Below are 24,761 nucleotides of genomic sequence, written 5' to 3'. Positions count from 1 at the left end.
GAAGTAATAATTGGAACCTGATGGATGTAGAGATACATCAGGTACCCAATAAAAAAATGCCACATGCACTTACTTTTTGTTTAAAGCTGAGTGATTTTTGTTTAAAGTATATGTAAAATGCATGTGACATTTTTTTATTGAGTACCTGATGTTTCTCTACATACCTGACCCAATAAAAATTCTAATAATTGTTTCTTATAAACGCTGAACTCAAAAGCTATTCGCTCACACCCCGTGGTCACAGAGGTGCGCAATGGCGCTGCGGCTTTAGCTGATTCTGGAATTTCGTCTTTTCTTCTTGATCCGAACACCGATTCTCAGCTGTGGAGATCCAGCAGGATCATGGTGCTTGGGCTTGAGGCAGCGGATCAGCATATAGCATGGTACTGTTCTTCCTAATTTTTCAATGTCGAGGGTTATACTTGAATTTTGTTGAAGAATACCTTTACTATCTTCTTATGATCAGCTAGTTTTCTTGTCTTGGATCAGATATTTGGATTGGGCGTTTTGGGCTTGATCTTTGGCTTCCTTTCAGTATTTTTGAGAGTTATTTCTTCCTTATTTTTACATTTGGAATAGCATTTTCAGAATATCAAACATTTGTATTTATTGAATTCCTAACTTGGAAAGGGTAAATGATGGTGATATTAACATAACTTCTCTTCAAGTTACCACAATCTCTGATGATAATCCTGCAGCAGCTTCTGATCACAGCATTCACTAATTCTGCACATTAATCCACACTGTTCACTGCTAACGACATGTCTTCTCCTCACTGTTGATCATCTAGTAAGCTCTGGACATATTTGTTTTTACACATGCTGCTACTTTATATGTATATAGGTGAACTGCTGTACTAAGAACATACATATAATGAAACACTATCCTTACTGAAATTCTGAAGATCCTTTCCTCTAGCTGCTGTTCAGTTTTAGTTTTGCTGTGTTTCATCATGCTATCAGAGCATCAGCCCTCCAACTCTCAGTAATTTTTGGTGAGCTTTCTTTTTTTTTGCATTGGATTATGTTGTTATCAAACTTTGCGACATTCCTATAGCTCCCCCGCTCAAATTTCTTATGTCCAATATCAAAATCATTGTTCACATTCAAGTTCTTACCGAAAATTAATCCCACTTGGAGGTCATAAATCCACAAGTTATTTACCGTCAATGGCTTTGATGGGTATTTGGTTGGCACACCACTTGTCCACCCAAACATCTTCTCATTGACCCTAGCTAAATATCCTCACATTTTAACATATCTTGTGGTCATTAATTTGTTAAAATTTTGCTGCGGCCCTCTTCTCCACTGTTTTCCCTTCAATTCTTCCATATGGGCTAGATCTAGACTCCTGCGCTTCCATTGAACTACTCTTGAGAAACGATTGCAATCTACCAATTGATGTAGAGTAATTCAATTTAAAATTGAGCTTCATAACCTTACCATGAAAAATCCAGTTTCTGCAGCTAAGAAAAGAGTGGAAATCTTTGCCATTGTTGGATGCTCCATTGATATCGAAGATATTATTATATACATCTTGAATGGTCTTACGCCAAATTATCTAGCCTTTAAAATTGCCATTCGAACTAAACTCACTCCAATCAATTTAGATGATCTCCACTGCCTTTTATGCATTAAGGAAGTTAATCTTGCTACTGAACGTCTGAACCAACAAAAGAATTGATGATTTCTAATAACTCAGTAAACCCTGATTTTCACCTTGCTCTCTCCTCTACATATGGACATGGTCGTGATTGTTCACTATTTCTCCCCTTGGTTGTGGTCTGTATGCATAATTTTTTACTGCAAAAGGTGCTTTGTCTTTGATAGCAAATACTTGAGTTCGCAAGCAAACCTAACAATAATTGATGAAATTAGCGAGAAAACTTCAAAATCTCCAATGAAAACAATCCAAAAAACAGTATATTGTATTATAGGAATCAAATCAAAAGCAAAAACAAGCAAATATACAATTGATCCTCAATTCGAGAAGAGGATCATTCTCTCTCAATCTCTAGACAATGAATCTAAAGCCTAAAGCCACAAAGAGAACACTAAGAGAAAACAATAATCATGCATGCCCTAATCTTAGCCTCTCATCCTCTTTTAATACATATCTTCCTAATAAAAGCCAAGAAAAAGCTTCCTAAATAAACCAAATTCAAAATAGTTTCCTTATGCATTAGCCTCCCCCTTCCCTCTCTCTATTTACCGCCCTAGGGGGACCCACATGCTTGGGCGGTTTCCAAGGAGGAGGCTTAGCCCACCTCTTATAAACCTGAATTGGCCCAGGTTGAGCCAGTTTGTTCGGTTCAGGAAGAATCGTAACAATACCCCTTTTCCAAAGAACCACCTTGTCCTCAAGGTGAACATTGGGAAATTGATGTTTCATCCTCTCATAAGGTTCCCACGTGGCATTGTAGTCCGGAAGGCCTTTTCACTTGATCAACACTTCTCTAGCTCCATTTTCCCTCTAGCGAACCTCCATCAGCTCTAAGGGTTTCAAAATCACCTCTACGTCCTCCGCGAGTTTCGCCAGTAACTCTGAGCTGGTTGTATAATCTCCAATTGCCCTTCTTAACTAGGATACATGAAAAACAGGGTGTAGAGCTCGTTTATGGGCTCGCGAGCTGAGCTTATCGACCTCACAAGTCGAGCTCGAGTTCGAACTATAGCTCGTTTCATAAACGAGCTCGAGCTTGATGAGGCTCGGCTCGTGCGCTCGCGCGTCGACTCAAATAAATTTTAAAATTTTTAAAATTAAGTAATTATTATTTTTTATTACATTCAAATCTTAAAAAAATGGCCGTATTAAGGATTTTTTTTTTAAAAGCTGCATAGAGCAGTTCCCCAAAACAAATGCATTAAATATTTTAATATATTCCCAAGACTCTTGCTGTCAAAAAACACAAGAGATCTTTCTTTTATCTATAGGAAAAAGCCAACAACAGATAGCTAAGAGCTGTGCGGATGAGTGCCCCAAGGTGTTGGCTGGCTCGCTTGCCTAGAAACTGGTTAAGAAATTACAAAACTAAGTGGGCGGGAAATCAAAATTGAGCGGCTCAATGAGTGGCTCGACGAGCTCGTTTATGTAAACCGAGTCGAGTTTGAGCTCGACTTTTGAACTCGACTCGAGCTCGAGTTTGAGCTCGGTGTTTGACTCACGACTCGAGCTCCAAAACATCCTGACTCGAGCTTGACTCGACTCGTTTACACCCCTAGTCCAAAGTGCACTAAGTGAGGTGGGTCCCTTCCGTACAACACATTGAAGAGTGTCATCTGTGAAGCCGAATGCTAGGTGTTGTACCAATACTCCACCCACGATAACCACTTGGCCCATAACTTGGGTGTCTTTGACACAAAATATCGGAGGTAGGTCTCCAAGCTTGTGTTGACTACTTTTATTTAGCCATCCGTCTGTGGGTGGTAGGCAGTGCTCCTTTTCAGAATTGCCCCCTATAATTTAAACAACTCTCTCTACAAATGGCTGAGGAAGACCTTATCTCTATATGATATTATTGCCTATGCTAACCCATGCAATCTGACCAACTTTTTTGATGAAAGCTGATGCGACTGTCACTGCGGTGTATGGATGTCATAAAGGAATGAAATGAGCATACTTGCTCAATCTATCCACTACCACCAAAATCATTATGAATCCTTTTGAACAGAGCAACCCATCTATGAAGTCCATGGATATCTCTTCCCATACTCGCCCTGGTAAAGCCAATAACTATAGTGGTCCTTCTGAAGACATAGCTAAGTACTTGTTTCTCTAGCAGATCTCACATCTGGCCACCATCTCTTCCACATCTTTATACATTCCCTTCCAGTACAGCTCTGAAGCTAGCCTTCTTTATGTCTTTTGCACTTCTGAATGACCCCCCATAACGCTCCCATGGAACTCATGGAGTAAGGATGGAATGTGGACTTGAGGTATGGGGTATCACAAACCTCCCCTGATACAACAGTCAATCCCCCTCCAATGAATACCCCGGGTGGCTACTCCATTTCCCAAGTAAATTGGCCTTGATCTTCCCCAACTTCTCATCCCTGACACTCTCCTCCTTAATGGCCTCCCAATCTATAACATCAATGGAATCAATATTGCCATTGCTTGCAGCTCTCCCATTCACCTGGACAAGGCATATGTTGTTTTTTTCTCCACTCATGGCCTACATTGGATTTCAAAATCATATCCCAATAATTTGGGCAGCCACCTCTGATGTTCTTCTATTACCATCCGTTGCTCCAATAAGTATTTCAAGTTTCATTGGTTTGTCTTGACAATGAAGTGTCTACCTAATAGGTACGGACGCCACTTTTGGATGGCCAAGATGATGGCCATCAATTCCTGCTTATTTATTGATTTTAGCTTGGCTCTAGCTGTTAACATCTGGCTGAAATAGGCAATCTGTCGGCGACTCTGCATGAGTACTGCTCCCAATTCATACTCTGAAGCATCTATCTCTACTACGAAGACCTGAGTGAAGTCTGGTAAGGTTAAGACGGGCACCATAGTCATAGCTCTCTTCAGCCTCTCAAAGGCTGTTGTGGCCTATTTGCCCCATATAAAGTCATTCTTCTTCAGCTATTCTGTCAGTGGCCATGCTATAGTGCTGTACCCTTTTACGAATCTCCTGTAGACCCCATCAGTCTTAAGAACCCTCTTAGCTCTTTCAGGTTCTTTGATAATGGTCATCTCAACATAGCCCCAATCTTTGACTGATCGGCTGCCACCCCCTCCTTGGACACAATATGGCCCAAATACTCCACACTCGTCTGGGCAAAGCAGCACTTCTTCAGGTTGACCCTCAACTAATGCTCCTGTAACAACTCTAACACCCTCCTCAAATGTTCAAGTGCTCCTCTTCTATCCTGCTGTAAACTAGGATATCATCAAAAAACACCAAGACAAACTGCCGAAGATGAGGTTTGAATACCTTATTCATAAGTGACTGAAATGCAGCTGTGGCATTAGTGAGGCCAAAAGGCATGCTCAATAAAACAGTTTTCATGACTCGACCATAGGGTTCTTGAAACCCTCACCATCCTAATTATGAGTGTTTACTAAAAAAACGTTATATGGACTTAAACAAACTCCACGCCATTGGCATGCAAACCACTTTCATTACTCACAGAGAAAGGTTTTCATTGCAGTACTGCTGATCCTTTGTTCATGCTCTGCAATAGTTACAAAACTCAAATTTATTTACTTATCTATGTGATTGACATTTTAATCACTGGAAACAATTAGTCCTTTGTCACGAGTCTGCTGCACAACTTACATGTTTGCTGTCATATGTGAAATATTGGAACAATTTTTTGATTTTTTTGAATTCATGTGATGTCTTCTCTTATCGGGTGTAATGTTAATCAGAGAACCTACATTATCACACTCCTAAACAAAAGCTGGAATGTGTGACTATAAGTCCACTCCCAATCCCTTACTCTCCAAATTTTCTACAGCTGCTACTTAACAACTTTCTTTCTTGGATCATGGCTTCTTTCGACAACTTGCAAGTGGTATCTTACCATTACATGATCAGATATTTCATTTGCTGCAAATAAGGTTTACCAACATATGCATGCGCCTTTAGAGTGTCATTTTAGCTTTTCAAACACATTCTACGGTATCTAAAAGAAACTCTAAATGATAGACTTCTTATTCAAAAAGGCAAGCTTACAATTACTGCCTATTCAAATTCAATTGGACAGGTGATTCCACGGATTGAAAATCAACAATTGGCTATTGTGTGTTTCTTGGCCGCACTCTTATATCTTGGTGTGTAAAAAACAATCCACTATTGCTCACTTTTCTATTGAAGCGGAGTATCGCGATCTAGCTACTGCTACCACCTATCTTATTTGATTTTGTAATCTATATAAAAAAATCTCTATTTCCTTAGATACTACACCGTTACATTGTAGTCAAGGCGTCTTGGGTTTTTGAAGATCAATCGTCTCCGCTAAGCATTAGAGAATACGGTTAACGTAATCTTCCACCGATTCGTCATCCTCCCAGTCAGGCTCGTAGAAGGGGGAGCGGAGAATGTCGATGTCTCCTAGGGCGTTGTAAGTGAAGCCGTGATCGACCTCAGGATCGGCCATGCACCAATGATGAGAGGAGGAGGAGGAGTTGTTTTCTTCTCTTGCCTTCCAATGGCATGATAGGCTCCGGAGTATGTGGGCTAAAGAAGAGGACCAAAGGAAGAGTGGGGGGGGGGGGGGGGGGGCGGCCGAGGGGGGGAAGTGAGGGGAGTATGTGGGCTAAAGAAGAGTTAGGGTTTGTGAGAGGTGGATGGAAGGTAGGATTTGGATCGGGCAAGTGGTGGCGTCGGGTGTGAGGGAGGGGATGTTCGAGCCACCGTTTGGGAGAGGAAGCTAGGTGTTTCTTGAAGGTAGGATTTGGATCGGGTAGATGCAAGGGTGAAGCTCGGTCGGTAGATGGGTAATGGCCGGCGGGTGTAGAGGGGGAAGATGGGAGGGGAGATAGAAACCACGAGCCATGGACTCTTTCGATGACTGGTGGGTATTGCACTTGTCCTCACTCCGGGCTCTCTCTCTCTTCTCTCAAGCACACACACACAAGAGGAAGAAGAAGACAAAAATCAAATTTTATTCAAAACAATCATCATCCTTAGGCCTCCAACATAAATAAAAGCAAAGTACACAAATGCCCTTAAGGCTACAATAAGAAAACACTCCCCACAGTGGTAAACTCGGAAAAACTGAAGATAAAATAAATAAAACGCATCAAAAGTAAAGACTCTAAATCATAGCCGTCGATGATGCATGACTAAATATGAGATGCTTAAAAGTCCTTTGGATTTTGCACTTGTGATTAGAATAAACGTAGAACAAAACTAAAGCACTTTAAATCGATGAGTCAAAACAAATAGGGGTCACACCCTCTTAGGCCAAATTACGAAGCAAGAGATTTGTAACTTTCACAAATACGAAAAGAAAACAACACAATAACAAGTAGTAGCTTCAAAGAAAATTCCTAATATAACAATGAGAGTTAAATAGCATGAAGGTGCACTCACACCCTATGTTTACTAAGCTTTAGCATGAGCAATGAAGAGTCGTCCGTTGTGACTGTGATCAAGCACAAGATTGGTTAGACTTAGGAAAATATATTAAAAGGGGAAGAAGAAAACCTTTCGTCAAGGAGTAGTGGAGATCCTCCACTCGATGCCTTCGAAGTGCTTGTCAATGGCCTCTACCAAATAGATCAACGTACGCTCCAAGTAATCCTCGACGGTGAGATCAACCCTTGGATTTACGTCGAAGTAAGTGGATTGAAGAATATCCATGAATCCACGCTCGTCGTAGGTGATGCAGTAGTCAACCTCCGGATCGGCCATCCATGCGAAGTGATGTCGTCTTGACTTTGGAAGAGGTTGGATGGCAAGGAGAGACTTCTCCGATGATGCTGCAGTGAAATTAGTCCAGCGGAAACTGTTGGACAGCAGTTTGGTCTTTGCAAACAGCAACTATTAGGCTTCTTGTTGCTTGAGACGTGAGAGTAGGGGTGGGAAATCCTTGGCGGTAGCACTAGTAAGTAGAAGGCTCATGCGGGAGGAATTGTGGGCAGGGTTTGGTGGAGAAAACCAATGTAAGGAGCTTGGGATAATTCAGCCAGCAGGGAGTTATGATGGAGTTTAATTCCGAAAGTAAAAGGAGGTGTTTTTGGAAAGATTTAAGAGGTGATTACAGCAATGAGGGTTTCGGCCAGATTTAGATGAGGGGGTATTGAATACGTTCTAAGTGTGGGTATGGGATTAGGAAATAAATCCCTAGGATTTATTTGAGGGTGGGGCCGGCGGCATGCATGAGCTAGGGGAAATTAATGGGGCCATTAATGCTTAATTAATAAATCAAGATTGGAAAGAAATAGTTGATCCTCTCTTGATTTAAAATTTAAATAAGAATTAATTCAAAAGGTTTCCTAAAATAAAACATATAAATTAAGTAACTATTTGAAATTCAAATTGATTTGAATTAATTCAAATAATAGTTACCAAATTTATGAAATCTAATTTAGGAAGAAACGAATAGCATGCGGAGAAGATGGAGGTTGGATGACCGGCGGCTATGGGATATGGGTGTGTGGCCGGCGGCAATGCTTCAGTGAGGGCTCTAGCCGTGGGTTTGGGAGGGGAGGAAATTGGGTCGGGTGAGGGATTTGGGAAGGGGGTTGGACCGTGGGTTTCTAAGAGGGAGGAGGGGCTCGGGTGAGGAGAAGGTTGGCCGGCGATGAAGGTAAGGGGATGGGATCCAAGAGTCACCGGTGGTGATTGTTGGGTACGACGGGTGGCCTCTCCTAGGCTCCACCGAACTCTCTAAGTCTCTCTCTCTCTCAGGCTCTCCAAGAAAACAAGTGCAGGAATTTTCTTTCATAATCATTCATTAACCATGAAATAATAAGCAAAGGGCTATATATAGTCAAGTACAATGAACTCAAAGAAATAAAAGACCAAATTGCCCTTTGGGCTCATACATGACACTTACCACTAAAGGGGTACAAACGGAAAGACTAAAATAACACTAAGCAAATAGAAAATACATAAATAATGAAATAACAAAAGGTACTCAAAAATACAAAGACTCGATCGTGGCTGTAGAGCGGCAGCCACGTCTCTGATAAACCTTCCACTATCTGATGTCCCCATCAGTCGATCTATGATTTCTTCGCCGGTACACATGTCGGAATCTCTGAGCGATGTCCTCATCATTTGCCTTTTACGGTAGTAAGAAGCAATTTTATGCTTTAGTTCTGTGGTATCACATCCTCTTAAAATACAGACTCTGGAGGCTGATATGGTGAGCTGTTGAGCTATCATTAAACTGTTGTTACGTCATATTAAACCTAACATGCCTATATACCTTGTGGTCTCCTTTCAAACTATCACTTGCTTCAACTTCTGTTGAAATATAAATGATTTATTAAACTTATTATCTCTGTTGATCACTAAATTATGTGACTTGGGATTTATACAAAGCTTGCTACCCTTCACCCATATATTAATCCAAGGAACACGCATTTCTCAGCTTTTGAATCCAATTTACTCTGCTTATCATAAGCACAAGAACAACTAAAGATCTTAAGGCTAGAATACTATGCAAGATGAACTGACCACAATTATTTCGGAGTCTTTTCTGTGATAACTACCTATTCACTAAATAACATATAGTATTAACAACCTGTATCTTAAAATCCTTGCTCATACCAGTATTAGAATATAGATTTTTCTCTTTCTGAAAGTGTCATTTATGTCACACTAAGGTATTGAGGAGAGTACGAATCTCGAGTCCACCAATTGAAAGAGAAAAATAGATGAGAGAGAATAGAGGAAGATTTTTCTAAATTTAGTTCATAAAGCAATTGATTAAAATGCAAGCCATGACATATCTTTTTCTTTACCAAATAATATTACACATATAAGATTAAGTATTTTGAAATCACATCTGATTTTATATGAACCTAAATAATTCAAAATTCATTGTTAATATTTTTCTGAAGGAGAATTAGTTCTAATTTCAATTAAAAAAAATTAGAAAACCTAATTTAAATTAAATAATAAAAGCAAATCTAAAATAATCTAGTTTAGACGTTTGAGACATCTCACTGCATCTACATCTTACTCAGAACAATCTTAAAAAAAAAAAGAAATAAATCTTAAATCAATATAAACATAATTTTTGTGTTGCATAAGTTGTATTCATTCTTTATGCTACTTCATCTTGCTAATGGGCATCCATGACAGTTTTATGCTTGAAAATATGATCGGAAACACTTGAAGATCTCAAGAATTTCCTAACAATATTTGGAAAACAGTGAGAATTCTCCACAAAAATGCGCACAAAACCATGAAAACATTAAGTAATTTGTATTATTTGATGAAATAGAAACGAAAAATACCAAGATACAATTGATCATCTATTCATGAGGAGGATCTATCTCTCCCAAATCTCTAGACGCCGCTAAAGCCCAAAAACCTAAGAGATTTCAAATTTCAGCCAAATTCAAGACCCCTTAACCCCAGGACAACAAACTATTTAATGCATACAATTCAAAAGGAAATCTCTAAACAGTCCCTACATTCAATTTCCCTCATAAATTTCATAAAAAATCCTTCCAAAATTGCTCTTCTTGAATTTGTGGTTCGATCGGCATGCAAGAGGAGGAGAACTTCATCTTTGTAGTTCGTAAGCCGGTCCGATATGGACCGGCTAGACCGGTTTAGTGGACCGGTCTAACAATATTACCCTCCCAAAGATCCACCTTGTCCGCAAGATGGAAAGACGACACATTCCTCCATTCCTTCTTCATCACAAATAGTAAGAACCTGAAGAGTTCGGTCCTTACACCTGTGCCTGGTGTATATGTGATATCCCAGGCATCTATAGTGAAAGGATTTATCGACATACTTTTCTTCTTATTCTTTCTTCTCTCTCAGATCAATACAGACATCCAGAAATGATAATTGCATTAAAGAAAACAAATATATCATAAAACTATAATTCACATTGCGACATTTTATAATTACAATCCCAAAAGTAACGTCCAAAAGAATATATACAATAGCCGCTCGGGCTACAAAACAATATATAAACTAAAAACTACGAAAATTATACTAGTGGCTGTATGAAGCTTCAGGCGGGAGGCTCTGCACCTGAAATCATTAATCACATACAATGAGCATAAATAGCCCAGCAGGTCATCAAAGCTTACAACTGAAATCAAAGCATGGTACGGAAGCAATATGCATGTCAATCAGTCAAATCAATATCAGTCACTTGCACATGATCATTGAATCGATGCAGATACAAAAATCAGTACAGAAGTAGTAGCCAATGCATGATCGGTAGAATCCAAAATCATCAGTAGAAGAATCGGTAAACAGTAGAAAAATCTATAAAGCTCAATAAATCAGTACATATGTCAAATCTTAAAAGAATCAATCATATCTTAAAACATCGGTCAAATCAATAGATAAAATCGTTGTATCGATAATATCAGTTAATATCAGTTAAATTAATATCGTATCAATATAATCAATCAAGTCATTGAATAAAGAAATCATCTCCGGTGAATAATATCAATTGGTATGAAATCATATAAAACAATCAAATCAATAAATCATCGTGAAAAATATTTGAAATCAAATCAATAAAGAAATCATTAATAAATATCAATTGAAATCAATCAATGCAGTAAAATCATATTCTATATCATGTGCTCGGTAAATCACATGAAATCCAGTTAATTTATATCACTTGTTCGGTGTATCACATGTTATCACATGTATCAGTCAGTATTCAGTGTATCACGTGCTATAAGATCAGTACAATGAGTCAGTAGTATCGGTGAATCAGTATTATCGATGAATCAGTAGTATTGATAAATTCACTCAATATCAGTAAATCTATCAATATCAATAAATCAATTCAATATCAATAAATCAGTCGATATCAATAAATCAGTAAATCCATAATGAAATCATAAGAACAATACTTTAAACATGCAATTCAATACAATAGTCTTACTTAATAAGTACAATCACTGGCTATTAAGGCGTTTTTCAAGGTTAGTATCAGTGTTAGTAATCCATTGGCTCAGTAAATAGAGTCGTCACCCTTGTCTGTCGGCACAATAATCTCCTTATAACTCCCTTCAGTAATCACGTGATCAGTAGAGGATAACACCAAACCCTTTTTAAAAGAAAGCTCGTCGGCCCACCATCCTGTACAGGTCAATCTCCAACCAACGGTTCAACCAGTCTTTTAGTAATATAACCGTATTTCAATTATGTATCCACAATCATATACATCTCATTTATACATTGCAATCAACAAACACAATTTAACTCAATTGAGAAAAATCCTTAAAATATCGTACAGTCGACAGAAATCCCAAACATAGTCAAAATACACAGTTTCAGAAAACTACCAAATTACAAAAAATCGAATAAAACAACGTTTCAAAACTTTACTCGTATTGAAGCAATATTTTTCAACAACCAGATAATTTTTTTATTCGATAAAAATCACACAGAATTCAAAATACTCAGAGAAAACTTTTCAGTAAATACTTAAATCGTGTAAAATCATCATTTCTATAACATACCAAAAGTTACGCGGTAAAAGTTTCGTCAATACAAAGATATGCAAGAATTTCGGTAACAGAAACAGAAAACTGAGCAGAAAAATACCAAAACACAAAATCTTCGAAATCAGAAATAGGATTCAGATTACTTACTTCGAGACAAATAAATCTTTTAACAGTGGCGTCGGACAAAAAGCGCACCGCGGCCTCTTAAACCAAGCTTTTTTCTTCTCTTTCTCTATCCAACTTTCTCTCTCTTCAAAATATCTCAAACGGTCCTTTAATAGAGAAAAGATATTTACGTTCGTCCAGACGATGTTCCCCATTCGTCCCGGGACGAAACTCTCTGGACACATATCGTACAGACGATGATAGATTTCGTCCCTGGACGATGCTCTCGGGCAAAAATTCATCCCGGACAAACTCAGGTTCGTACGGATGAACCTGCATTTTACTCAGTTCGTACGTACTACCCATACATATTTTCACAATTTTCTTCAGTTCGTCCCGTACTAAGGTCAGTTCGTACATACTAACTGCACTAAAAAAATGAAATTCTAAGGGTTTTACAGTATACCTCTCGTCACATTTGAAACAAAGCTCCTTCGCCCTTTTCTCCTGTAATTATGTTTCCGTGAGCTTCTTGAAGTTGTCCTCCGGTCTTACTGCGACAGTCTTCTCCTTCGAAGTCTCCCGAAAAGTACCCATTGTCGGCTCCTTGGGTGCTAGAAAGATGGTTGTCCTTCTGTTTGGACCTCATGAGTTGCTTCCTCCCGTCTCTCTCTCTAAGTGCCTCTTATCCTCCTCCAATTAAGCTAGCTCCATAGCCTCTCCCAAATCATGAGGCTTCATTACTCTAGCAGCTGCCCGGATCTCTAGTATCAGTCCCTTCATAAAATTTTCCTCTAGAACTGTCTCAGGAAGACGATCCAATCGACTAGCAATGTACTCGAATCTCTCCCGGTACTCCATCATTGAACCATCTTGTGTCAAGACGAAGAACTACTTGTAGAAGTCTCCTCCCCTGCTGGTTTGGAAACATTCCAACATGCAGCCCTTAAACTCCCTCCAGGTTCTTATCGGTCGCCTCATATCCTTCCATTGGTACCATGCTAAAACTTTCCCTTCCAAGCACATCCTGGCTGTCGTTAACTTCTCCTCCTCTGTCAACCTATTGACAGTAAAGTACCTTTCCACCCTGTAGATCCACCCATGTGCATCCTCTCCCGCAAAGATAGGCATCTTCAGTTTCCTTACCCTCAGATCGCCTCCGTTCTCTCTGTTCTCTTCATAATTTCTCCTTCCACAAGGGGGTGGTTCCCCTCAAGTGTCATAATCATCCCTTCTATGTTCATACCCTAACCTTTCATCAAATTCCCACATTCTCCTCTCAAATTGAGCACCCATTGGAACATAACAAACCCCTCAACTTTCAAATTCAGCCATCCTTTGGTCATAATTACCCATTTCCCTTTCCAATCTCGCCCCTCTTCTCTCCAAATCAGCACATCTTCGTTATTGCCCTACCTCCTCATACCTTCTGCCCGACTCCTCCCTAGGACTAGGCTCTAGGAGAGGTATTCTCTTTTCTCCCTTTCAAGTCACCACCTCTTGATCTCCCCTTTGCCTAATTGGTTTAGTGTTTTTCCCATCTCCCTGGCTATCGGCGCCTTCCTTCTCCTCCAACGACGATATTTTGGATTGGCCTCCGAGCACTCTCTTCAACATCTCCTCAAGGCTAGAAAAATTTTCATCCATCATCTCGTGGATGGATGAAAGGTCTTTCTTTAAATCTGAAACTTCAGTTTATAGATCTGAAATTTTAGATTTCATTTGTTCAATCTCCAGTTCGAGGCATTCCTCTAACGCATCCACTTTCTTGACCGCTATCAGTACTCGAATCGTTGTAGACTCAAAAAACTAGAATTTGATCCTTGAAAACAACAAATAGCCCCTCTTTCTACTAAAAAATAGCAGCTGGTTTTCACAGAAAAATATCCAAAACAATTTTAAAGTCTGCTTTGATACCAATTTGTAGGAAACACTTTAATATCTCAAGAATTTCATAGCAATCTTTGAAAAACAGCGAGAATTCTCCACAAAACTAAGATAACAATAGGTGATTTGTATTATTTGGTGAAGTAGAAGCAGAAAATACCAATATACATTATACAATGATCCTCTATTCGAGAGGAGGATCTATCTCTCCCAAATCTCTAGACGCCGCTAGAGCCCTAAAACCTAAAAGATCTCAAATTTCAGCCAAATTCAAGATCCTCTAATCCTAGGAAAACAAACTATTTAATGCATACAATTCAAAAGGAAATCTCTAAATAGTCCCTAAATTCAATTTCCCTCCTAAACTTCATAAAAAATCCTTCCAAAACAATTCTTTTTGAATTTGTGGTTTGATCGGCATGTAAGCCGGTCCGATATGGACTGGCTGGACCGGTCTATCAAAATACCAAAAAATCTTTAAGCAAAAACAAGTAGAGTTATAAATGTGTTACCTCACATTGTTTGACGAAGAGAAAAAAAACAAAGCATTATAGCCTTCGAGACCAAGATTGAAGTTCTTAGGTACAAAACAAACACTACAGGAAAATTGCTTATTACCGACGGATTTTTCGACGGCTTTCCAGCGGATTTTCCGGCGTATATCTGATGGATTACAATGAAATATTTTCGACATATTTTTGTAGCTTTTCCGACGTATTTTTCGGTGGATTTCTGACGGATTTGTTTTCGGCGGATTTTTTCGACGTATTTTAATAATTTCTGAAAAATATATTTTTGCAATTTAAATAATTAATGATTTTATAGCTCATTTTAATTAATTACTACTTAATAATTTATTTTTATTAATTATTAATTTCATACTTTATTTTTATTAATTATTAATTTCATACTTTATTTTAATTAATTATTAATTTAATAACTTATCTTAATTATAATAAATTTAAAATTTTATTTTAATTTATTCTTTATTAAATAATTAGAATAAGTTATTAAATTACTAATTAATTAAATATTGATTGGGGGGGGAGTGGGCTGGGGTGGTAATTTATTTTTTTAAAATTGGTTTTTAGTTATTTCGACAAAGATTTTTGGCCAGACAGCCGCTAGAAAAATTTTTCGACAAAATAATTTCGTCGAAAAAACATTTCCAGCGGATTTTTTATGATGAAAATTTTTTTCGACGCTCGAATTATGGTCGCAATCTTTTTTGTCGGAGATCTGCCGGGAAATCTATCGTAAATACGCGATTTTCATGTAGTGAAATCACCTTGTTAATCTCTTCATTTGTGATATGGGAGGTAATATCAGCCTGCAAGTGAGTAGTGATGGCATAGAAAGGTGAAGGTAGTGTTGCTCATGATTGGAAGAATAATTAAAATGATTTTTAAAGTTGTTAATAGCAATAAAAGAACTTATGATGGTTAGAAAAAAAGTACCCTCATAAGTGAAGAGCTCCTTAACGAAATTGATGTTATTCCTTATTTCAATTCTAGAAAAAGAAAATTGAGATCATCTTTGCAATTAGAAAGCCACCTATCTTGAGTTCTTTGAATAACTCAAGAGTGGAAGCTCAATAAGTAAGCAAGGTCATAGTTCACTAGCTTAATTTGGGAGTTGAGTTCTCTCTCTAGTGGATGTCAACAAGTAATATATGCATCTTATATTGATTCTCTTTGAGAAAATCAATAGAAAGGGAAATATTGTTATACGAGGACCAAGCTTGATGTTTTGTGACATGCTTGAATAATTGGAGCTTGTGATAAAGAGTGAGTATATGATTGTGGGCCTCCGAAAGGAGACACCGTTCGGCTGTAGAGTGCAGAGGGTACACGACCGCACCACTCCGAGGGATAGTGATGATCGCAGGCCTCCGCACTCCTCACAAACGGGACGATGGAAGGGCAGATTAGATTGTACATATGACTAACCATTGAGGATAGCGACTCTCGCCAATGCACCCGATGGGTAGTAATATATATGACCTAATCAAAACAACAGGTTTCCCCCACCCGATACATCAGCTCTAGTGGGGTTTATTTTATGTGTAATTTTGTTTCCCACAAGCGCAAGCCCCCTTGGTTAATTACATCTCGAGCCTAGGGTCCGAGAAACTCTCGATTAAGGATCCTATATTATTCTTCCCGAAAGGGATTGATACACAAAGGGAGTCTAAGAAATCCTACTCAAAAAGAAAGAAATGGTTCAATTGGCTTAGTCAACATGCATGATTCATACCAGCATCCGAAGGGACTAAGGCAGTCGATGAGAGAAAGAAACTCAAACACTCAGAGCACGCAAAGAGAAAGAATAGAAGTGGCGTCATCTATGTGACGCAGATAAGTATGATTTATAGTCCCTGAAGAAAAGGAACTTACCCATTGTTTAGACACACTACGAAATACCCAATGTAGTAGCCTAGAATCCTAGATCTAAGGTGGGCTTAGTGTTTTACCCAACACTAACACCCGTGTCCTAACTAATGCACCTGGGCTTATACCTTGCCTGAAGAGGGATGCCATCTAACCACCTAAGCGTTTAAAAACCATGTTTTCCAGTCTTTATGAAAGATAGGTAGGTAGGTTGAGTTTTAGAAGTAGAGCCGATATGTAAAGAGTTTTCTAATTAGCCATGAACTTATGTAAGGTGAATGTTCCTAGAGATAATGGAATTTTATTTTAATTTTAGTTGATTTCTGATGCAATGTATGCTAGTTTGAAAGGTCCAAATCATGTATGCATGATATTTTAAAAACAGGCTTATATAAAAATAATTTTTTAGAAAAGACTGAGCCTTCTTAGATCCGACACTTCATCCTCATAGGTCAGATTATCTGGACTATACCCGCAGGCGGGGAGGTGTCTTATTAGAAGGAGAGAGCAGAATGCATAAGTATGCATGCGACCCCAGACGACTCTGGCAGTTCCCTAGCTTGTTAGGTTTCTATGTTATTTAATTCTTAAAATTTCAGAATTTTGTTACAAGTAGAAATTTTTTTATTCTAGAGAGCCTAGCGAAAATCAGGCCACACATGCAAGAAAAGAAACCTAGAAAAAAGCATGTAATTTCTACTGCGCACAGAAAATAAATACATCAATATAAATCTACAGAAAATACAATAAAGTAAAAGTCCATGCAAGTGCCGTATAAGTACAACCCATGGTCTGTAGAAAAGTAATGGTGGCCAGGCTCCACCGACAACAACCTGTATTCTAATCCTACAAATGACGCAAGTCTAAAACCCGAACATTTTGTCTTCATGTCTCTGTCTTCGAGTGGATAGTCCTTCTCCGGATCATCTCCCTTCGGATCATCTCCTTTGGGCTTCGTCTTGTTCGTCCTCCAGAAGGGTACCCAAATGATTAAAAAATTTTCCAAGAGGGGGTCTTTCTTATTCTCTTTGGGTACCTTATATTTGAAATGTCAGACTTTTAGAGACTTTCACAACTCAATGAATTACAAATTATATTACATTTGAAAAAGAAAGAATCTAGACTCAAACTCTTGTATGTTTATCCTAATGAAAATCATCCCAAGCAGTTTATATTTCACATCATAAGCAGTTAATAATAATACAGAAAACGTAAACACACTTGACCATGTTCTTTTAATTTTAAAGGGGGCTGAGCGGTCTCTGGAGCATCTCCAGAAAATAGAATTAGTATTTAAAGCTTAATTATGACTGCCTCCTTATATTTAGCATTGCATGAGCGTGACCACCTGCATAGACCCTAGCCTATGGGCATTCTAACGCACAAATCAATCATAAGCAAAGCATAGAAAGCATAATAATGAAATGAACATCACATCAATCACAATATATTAGAACAAACCAAGTCAACCAATATTCGTGCCATAAGTAAGAGTATCACATCATAAAAGCAGGAAAAGAAAACAGCAGCCCTAATCCAAAAGCTAGAAGTGGTGCCCTAACAAATCTATGTATGTGTAGTAGGCTTGGGTGGCTTTGGGTAGGTCTTATGTAGGGTATTTAGTTTAAGTTGCCTAAGGTTAGAGTTTGTTGAATGCTAGAAAAGGAAATTTGATTAAGGTTTAAATATTAATAAATTGAGATCCATTTAGTTAACTTTAGTTTATTGATATATTTTAATGCTTAGGGTAGTGATATTTGAAGTTTAAGTTACATTAGTCAATTTTGGAAAATCTCGGGTCCTCTTAGGTGCTAGGCTGAGGGGTCTAAAAAGGTCACTATGGGAAATAGGCTAGGTTTAGGGGTTCTAGTATTTTAGTTAAATATTAAGGCTTATAAGGAGTGGTTAGGCTTTGAGTTTGCTAGATTTGGAGTTTTCTAGGCCAAATTATGAATTTTAGAAATTTTAGGCAATTAGGAAATTATTAAAATTGGTTAATTAGGGGTGATTTTATGGTTTTAATTTAAATCTGCTCCAAACTAATTGGAATCATCCCTAAAGGTCAGAAATGACCTAAGAAGATGTTTCCAAGTGTTTGGGAAAAAATTAGAATTTTTAATAATTTTTAATCATTTAATATGGGCAAAAAAGTAATTTTTAATTAAAGTTGAATTAAGGGTCAGATTATAGTCCAATTAAGAGGCCTTAATTATCTAAGATTAAGGGCTGATTTCTGAAGAGTTTAAGGTATTATGTGTAATTTTCTATGTTGAAATAAATTTATTATAATTTTCTGAAGTTATCGGGGCCTAATTACAAGTTAAATTAGAGTTTTTTTTAATTAAGGGGTCTAAAGATTCCTAAAAAAATCGTTGAAAATTCTGAGAGGTTTAGAATGTCACTAAGTTTAAATGTTGAGAGTTTCATGTCAATCGGGGATCTATCCTAGCTCCTATAATTTTTTTAAGTTCGCTAGATGGGTCCTTAATTATTGTCCTTAGGATGTCGCTACGTTATATAGGTTTAAATCAAGCGTTTAAGACTAACTTTTAGGAAAATAATAAGGGAGCATATAAATAAATAAACACACAAATTCCTAGGATCTAGGAGGGTTTAGGCTAAGTGCTCGTGCATCCTATATATGTATAAGACAATAAAAGAAAGAGTAAGCGTGCTTATCGATGCGATTAGTGAATGATTGGGACTTAACCACCCACTAATGCTTCCCCCCATGACTACTATTTATATACACAATATATGTTTAAAATTTCAGAAGTAGATCTCTCAAAGTTAGGAGTTTATAATATATATAATTTTAAAATATTTTAAATACCCATAAATATAAATTTTTTTGAAAATAATGTAATTAAAAATAAATCAATTTATAAAATAGGAAAGTGAGAGATCTACTGGCCACCAAAGGAAGGAAACAAAAATACTGGAGCCTAATTAAAATTAATTAAACAGTCAAATTAGCGGAGGGAGATAGGTGGTGCGCTCGAATTGGTCTGCCCAAAACCGCAGCAATCATTGGAGGCGACGCAATCATTACGCCACTAGCTAATGTTTGCAACAATGATGCCGCAATCACGGGCCACAGACAACTCTACTAATCGACGTCGGCTCTCGATGCTTTTTTTTTTTGAAGAATGCTAATATTGCATAGAAAGGAAAAAGACACCTAGATACAAGCTACTAAGAGTGATAAAAACTATCACATTCTTCCTTTAATAAACTACAAAAGGAAGAAGGAAGTTCACTCTCACAATACAAATCCCAAAGAAAATCACAAGAAAAAGCTAAGTTAGCACAATAGTTCGCTAACTTATTACAATTACGACTAACCCAATGAAAAATCACATTATTGGCCTTACTAAAAAAAGAAGAATCTTCAGAACCCATGCTCCTATCAATATCCTTCGGTATACTGTGCAGATTATGAAGAATATTACGAACATTTTTATTGACACCTTCCACAATAATGCCTCTAACATCTTCGAATCTACCATGTAAAACTTCTTCAAGTGCAGAAAAGGCAGAAAACTCCAATTGGTCAAAGTCCCAATGTGTTTTACCCATCCCAAAAGCTAAAAGAAACCTTTCTTTCGATGCTGGCCATTGGATTTTCGTTGTTTTGAAACGAGCGGCTAAGATCCCGTCGGACGAGGGGAAGAACAGCGTGATCGGATCCGCTATTTTTCAAGTCCGCGGAGCAGCGGGATCAAAGCCGTTGATCCTGCGATCAATGGCTCAGAGAAAGGGGCAGTTCAAATATAGTTTAACCGAAACCCTTGAAACAAAAAATGCCTCTTTCTCTCAATCGACTCAACCGAATTGGATGAAATTTTAACCATAGATCATTTGTATGAAGAGCATTCGTGGGGGATATTTTTCGCGGTATGAAACGCGCTTAATAGAAAGTTATTTAGATCTAGGTGTCATAGACTAGGGTTAGGGTTTTACCTTAATCCAATGGATGGATTCAGTGGATCTTGGGTTTGTTGAGCTTGTAGATTGTCCACGAATCTTTTCCTAGTTGAACTCGGGTCTTGATTTGCCTTGGATTGGTCGGAACAAGGCTTGGAAGGTTTCAAGGCTCGGGTTCACCAGAGGATCGTGACCGGTGGGGTCTTGGCGGCGGCCCTAGGTCGGGAAAGGTAATAGGAATCTCTAGGAGATCTCAAACGAAATCTTAGTTGTCAAGGAAGTCTAGGGTGAGAGCAAAGAAAAGGTCCTATAAAACACCCTAATTTTTCCTATTTAAAGCCCCTAGACCTATCATGGACGGCTAGGATCATTCCTATGATGATTAGGAGGGAAAACCAAGGGGTGAGGTCGGGATTTGAATTCAGGAGTAAAGGGAATGAATTCAATCCATTAAATATGTTTAATTTGATTTAAATATGTCAAATTGACCTAATTATGACTTGGTTTGACCAAGTCAAGGTTTGACTTAGTCAACATAGTCAATGAGGTCAAGGAGGATGGGGGCTCGAGCCAAAGAAGGATTTGAATTGATTTGAATTTAAATTGAGCTCCCTTATGCTAAATGGGTCAACCTAGGTTGACCTGGTCAACCAGGTTGACCCAAGACATGGATCAGGGCCCAGTGGGTTGAGTTTGGCCCACTGAGTCCAAAAGAGGTTGGATCTGGACTCGGGAAGCTCTGAAACTTATTTGAAATCAAAATAAAGCATTTGGGTCAATTTGGGTCGACCCAGGTTGACCAGGGCTTGGGTTTGGGCTCCACAGACTGGGCTTGACCCACTGAACTCAGTAGAAGTGGTCTCAGGGCCTGCGTTGGTCAATTTAACCAAGTCAACTCTTTTGACCAGGAGTTTGAGCAAAAACTAGGTCAACAATGATCACCCTGATGAGATTAATTCTAGGATTTGATGTGGATTAAGGTTTTAAATGAGTTGAATCATGCTCGAGCCACCCTGGCTTGAGCTTGAATTTGAACTTGATTAAGTAATCAAGTTAGAGCTATAGCTTGAGCTTTATTCTACGAGTTTGAGCCGGATCATTTATTATGAAAGGAAAAAATGATTATGATTCAAGTAATTATTATAATAGTGTGATTAAAAAATGAGAAATTAATCGAAAATTAATAATCACTTAATATAAGAAAATGTGACAATTTTTAAATATTTTTAACAATTTTGTATTTAAAATCCTAAGTATCAATTTATTTTAAGTGTATTTTCTATTAATATTTTTTAAACGAGCCGATTCACGAGCTAAAGAATTATATTAGGGCTTGCTCAAGTTTGGCTCATTAGCTCATCGAGCTCGGCTCATGAGCCATTATAATGCCTTATGACCTAAATTGAAAGATTTGTTTATTTCTTTTCTTAATCAATCTACCAGAGTCTCTAATTTTCCTTGAATTAAAAGAAAAGCCAAAAGAAGCAATTCTATACATCAAAATATATTACCATCTTTATTTATCAAAATCTAATTTATAATAGTCCGCAGATCACTTACAACATCAATCTATCTCACGAGGCTACTGAATTGAAAATAATAAAATAAAATGCAGAAATAAAAGAAAACCTGAAGATTTTAATCACCTCACTCCGTAGGGTCTTGACCCCTTGTACCACTACTGAGTCCATGCACAGGTGCACCTATTTCAACTCAATCTAGTAAGATCAATGATGTAAAATTTCTACATTCATGTCTTTTTCAGGTGTCTGTGAGTGTTCTGTGTGCATGTATATATTTGAATTTATTCGAAAAGTATGTCCCAGCTGTCTGCATGTATATGAAAATCTGAAAGTTTTTCTCAAGAGCGTTGCGACATTGAGTGTTGAGGTGGAAGTAAAACACTACAACGAAACAAACAAGAAAAATAGAAATGTAACATAAAAGACACCGGGATTTAACATGAAAAACCTAAAATTGGGAAAGAACCATGGAATCACACCATACTAAGAAGTCCACTATGAAAATTGGAAGAAATAAGTATATATCTCTTCTCTCTCACTCTCTCCTTGCTTCTTATCTCTTTACACCATTCTCTCTCACAAAACACAAGAAAAAGTCAAGTAAATAACACCAAGGGATGCCACCCTTCAGAAAATGAGAAAAAAAAAACTATTCAGTCTGCCTCGAAGCGTTGCTACACCAATTTGGAGCACTGTGGCGCTCAAGACTCTGTCATCGGTCCATCTAAAAATGCTGCGGTGCTCAAGCCCGCAGTGCTGTGGCACCGAAGCTAGAGTGTTGTGGCGCTTTGCTCTTTGTCATTTCTCCTAGCAAATAGTGTTGGGCAGCTCGGGTACATAGCGCTGAGGTGCTTGCATATGCAGTGCTAGGATATTGTATTAATGTTTTTTTCAAGCCCAAGCAGGGGAGAACACCCTACACCCCTCAGTGAACATGAGAAATTGATTTGTGGTCCGAGGCAACAATACAATTTGATTAATAGTCACAATTAGATTCCATACAGACTAACATTGAGCTCTCTAGCCGATTTTTGAAATTTGAACTAACACTACAATGCTGTGCTCTCTAGTAGAGTGCGCTACGACGTTGAAGGATCGAGCGTTGTGGTGCTAGGTCAATTTTTTTTATAAAAATATCCAAAACCATTTTCATTTCATTTATCAAAATATTAAATAACCCCTCTTCAACCTTTTTAGAGAGAGAAATTCTAGAGAGAAAACTAGATATTGGGCATCTCCAATCTAATTTTTGTTGTTGGCCCAATTCAAAATTTTGTTCGAATTGGGATATGTTATATTTCACCTATCTTGGTATTAAAAAATATAAGAATTTTCAGATTTTCCTAATTTAATTTTTAATTTCTAAATTTTTAGAGCCAAAATGATAATAACTTTGTACTCGTAAAATCTTCATCGTGTAACTTTTTGTATGTTATATATATCACAATTCTATATATTTAGTATTTTTTGGAAAATTTTTATCGAGTAGACTGAAAAATGTGTGGTATTTTACAAATTAAAAATTAATTCTGACCTCCAAAAATAAGGTTGCGGTACAATTAACACTTCAAAATAGTGTTTTAAATATTCATTGATAATCTAGTAATATTCTAACACTATAAAATTCTGCTTAGTAGTTTAATCTTTTGACTTCCAATAAAGCATTATGTGAAATTATGAATTTTGTTTATTTTCATTTATTTTACTGCAGTGCAATGGTATATATATGCTTATCTTCTTAAATGTGTGATTCTAGTGAGATTTAATGTGTGGTGGAAGTTTTGTTCTGACGTTAAATACATATGTAGTCCCATGTTCCTGAATTTTTTTAATATCTATTATGTGCTAAATATTGGGAGTTAGAAGGGTTTATTTTTTTGATATACGAGCATAAAGAGTTATAAGTTCTTATTTCTTATGGGAATATAAGGGTCTGAGGGAAATCTATTATTTTCTGTTCTGATATATGGAGTGCTTGTTTATTTATGTTATCTATTTTTGATAAATTGTTTTAAATTTACTTAAATGTATAATAAGTAAAATATTTAAAATTTAGATTGATGGGTATGATCTGTTGAGCTGTGTTGACTCACACCTAATATGCATTTTGTTTCAGGTCAGAAAAAGAGGAACCTGTTGAGTAATTGAGCATCCAGGATTTGATATGTGTGAGTTTGTATAAGTATTTTCTGATTTTTGTACAGTCATAGCTGGTTATTTAAGTTAAATTTGTAGCAATGTACCATAGTGTAAATATTGTATATATCTTTTGATGGTCAATGAAAATTCTTTTATAGATAAATTCATTTTCTGTTTACTAGAAGTTTATTAGAGGATCTATTGTCTGTTTCAAGATAATCAATTTAGTCTCAGGTACAGTGGTATCAGTTGTATTCATTGTCTGCTATATATAAATCATGAATGCTTCTATCACTATTATCAATGCTACAGTCACATGTAAATACTGCATTAGTGTGTTCAATTTCTATCATTTCTATGAGTAATATTCTTATGCAATATATATGTATCTGGCTCTAAATGTTTTTATATATGCATGTCAATGTAGGCATCAATGCTATATGAATTTATTCAGAATAGCGGGATATCTAGCTTTTAAGTGATATTTCATTCTTTCATATGCCATCCATCTGTTTTATCAAACTGCCATCATTGGTCAATCATATCTCTATATCTTTCAATTATTATCAATTATTTATTTCATCAAACATTTTCAATAAATTAATATAGAGTTGTCACTCTTAGTTCGATGGCTTAATAAGTCATTTTGTTCCAGGCTAACATCCATGAT

At 37.3% G+C, this 24,761-nt stretch overlaps 1 long non-coding RNA gene across 1 annotated transcript; it reads left to right on the top strand.

The window, feature by feature from the left end:
• The first annotated feature begins 205 nt into the window (after positions 1 to 205).
• LOC114580028 lies at positions 206 to 24,349 on the top strand. The gene is made up of 2 exons (XR_003701339.1): positions 206 to 383; positions 24,069 to 24,349. It is a non-coding gene; the product is annotated as an uncharacterized LOC114580028 (long non-coding RNA).
• Positions 24,350 to 24,761: the final 412 nt, after the last annotated feature.

This window comes from Dendrobium catenatum, unplaced genomic scaffold (assembly GCF_001605985.2).
Source record: "Dendrobium catenatum unplaced genomic scaffold, ASM160598v2 fragScaff_scaffold_743, whole genome shotgun sequence".
Taxonomy (NCBI): Eukaryota; Viridiplantae; Streptophyta; class Magnoliopsida; order Asparagales; family Orchidaceae; genus Dendrobium; species Dendrobium catenatum.
Note: the sequence above shows the minus strand (reverse complement) of the source record. Positions and strands in the feature narration are given on the sequence as shown.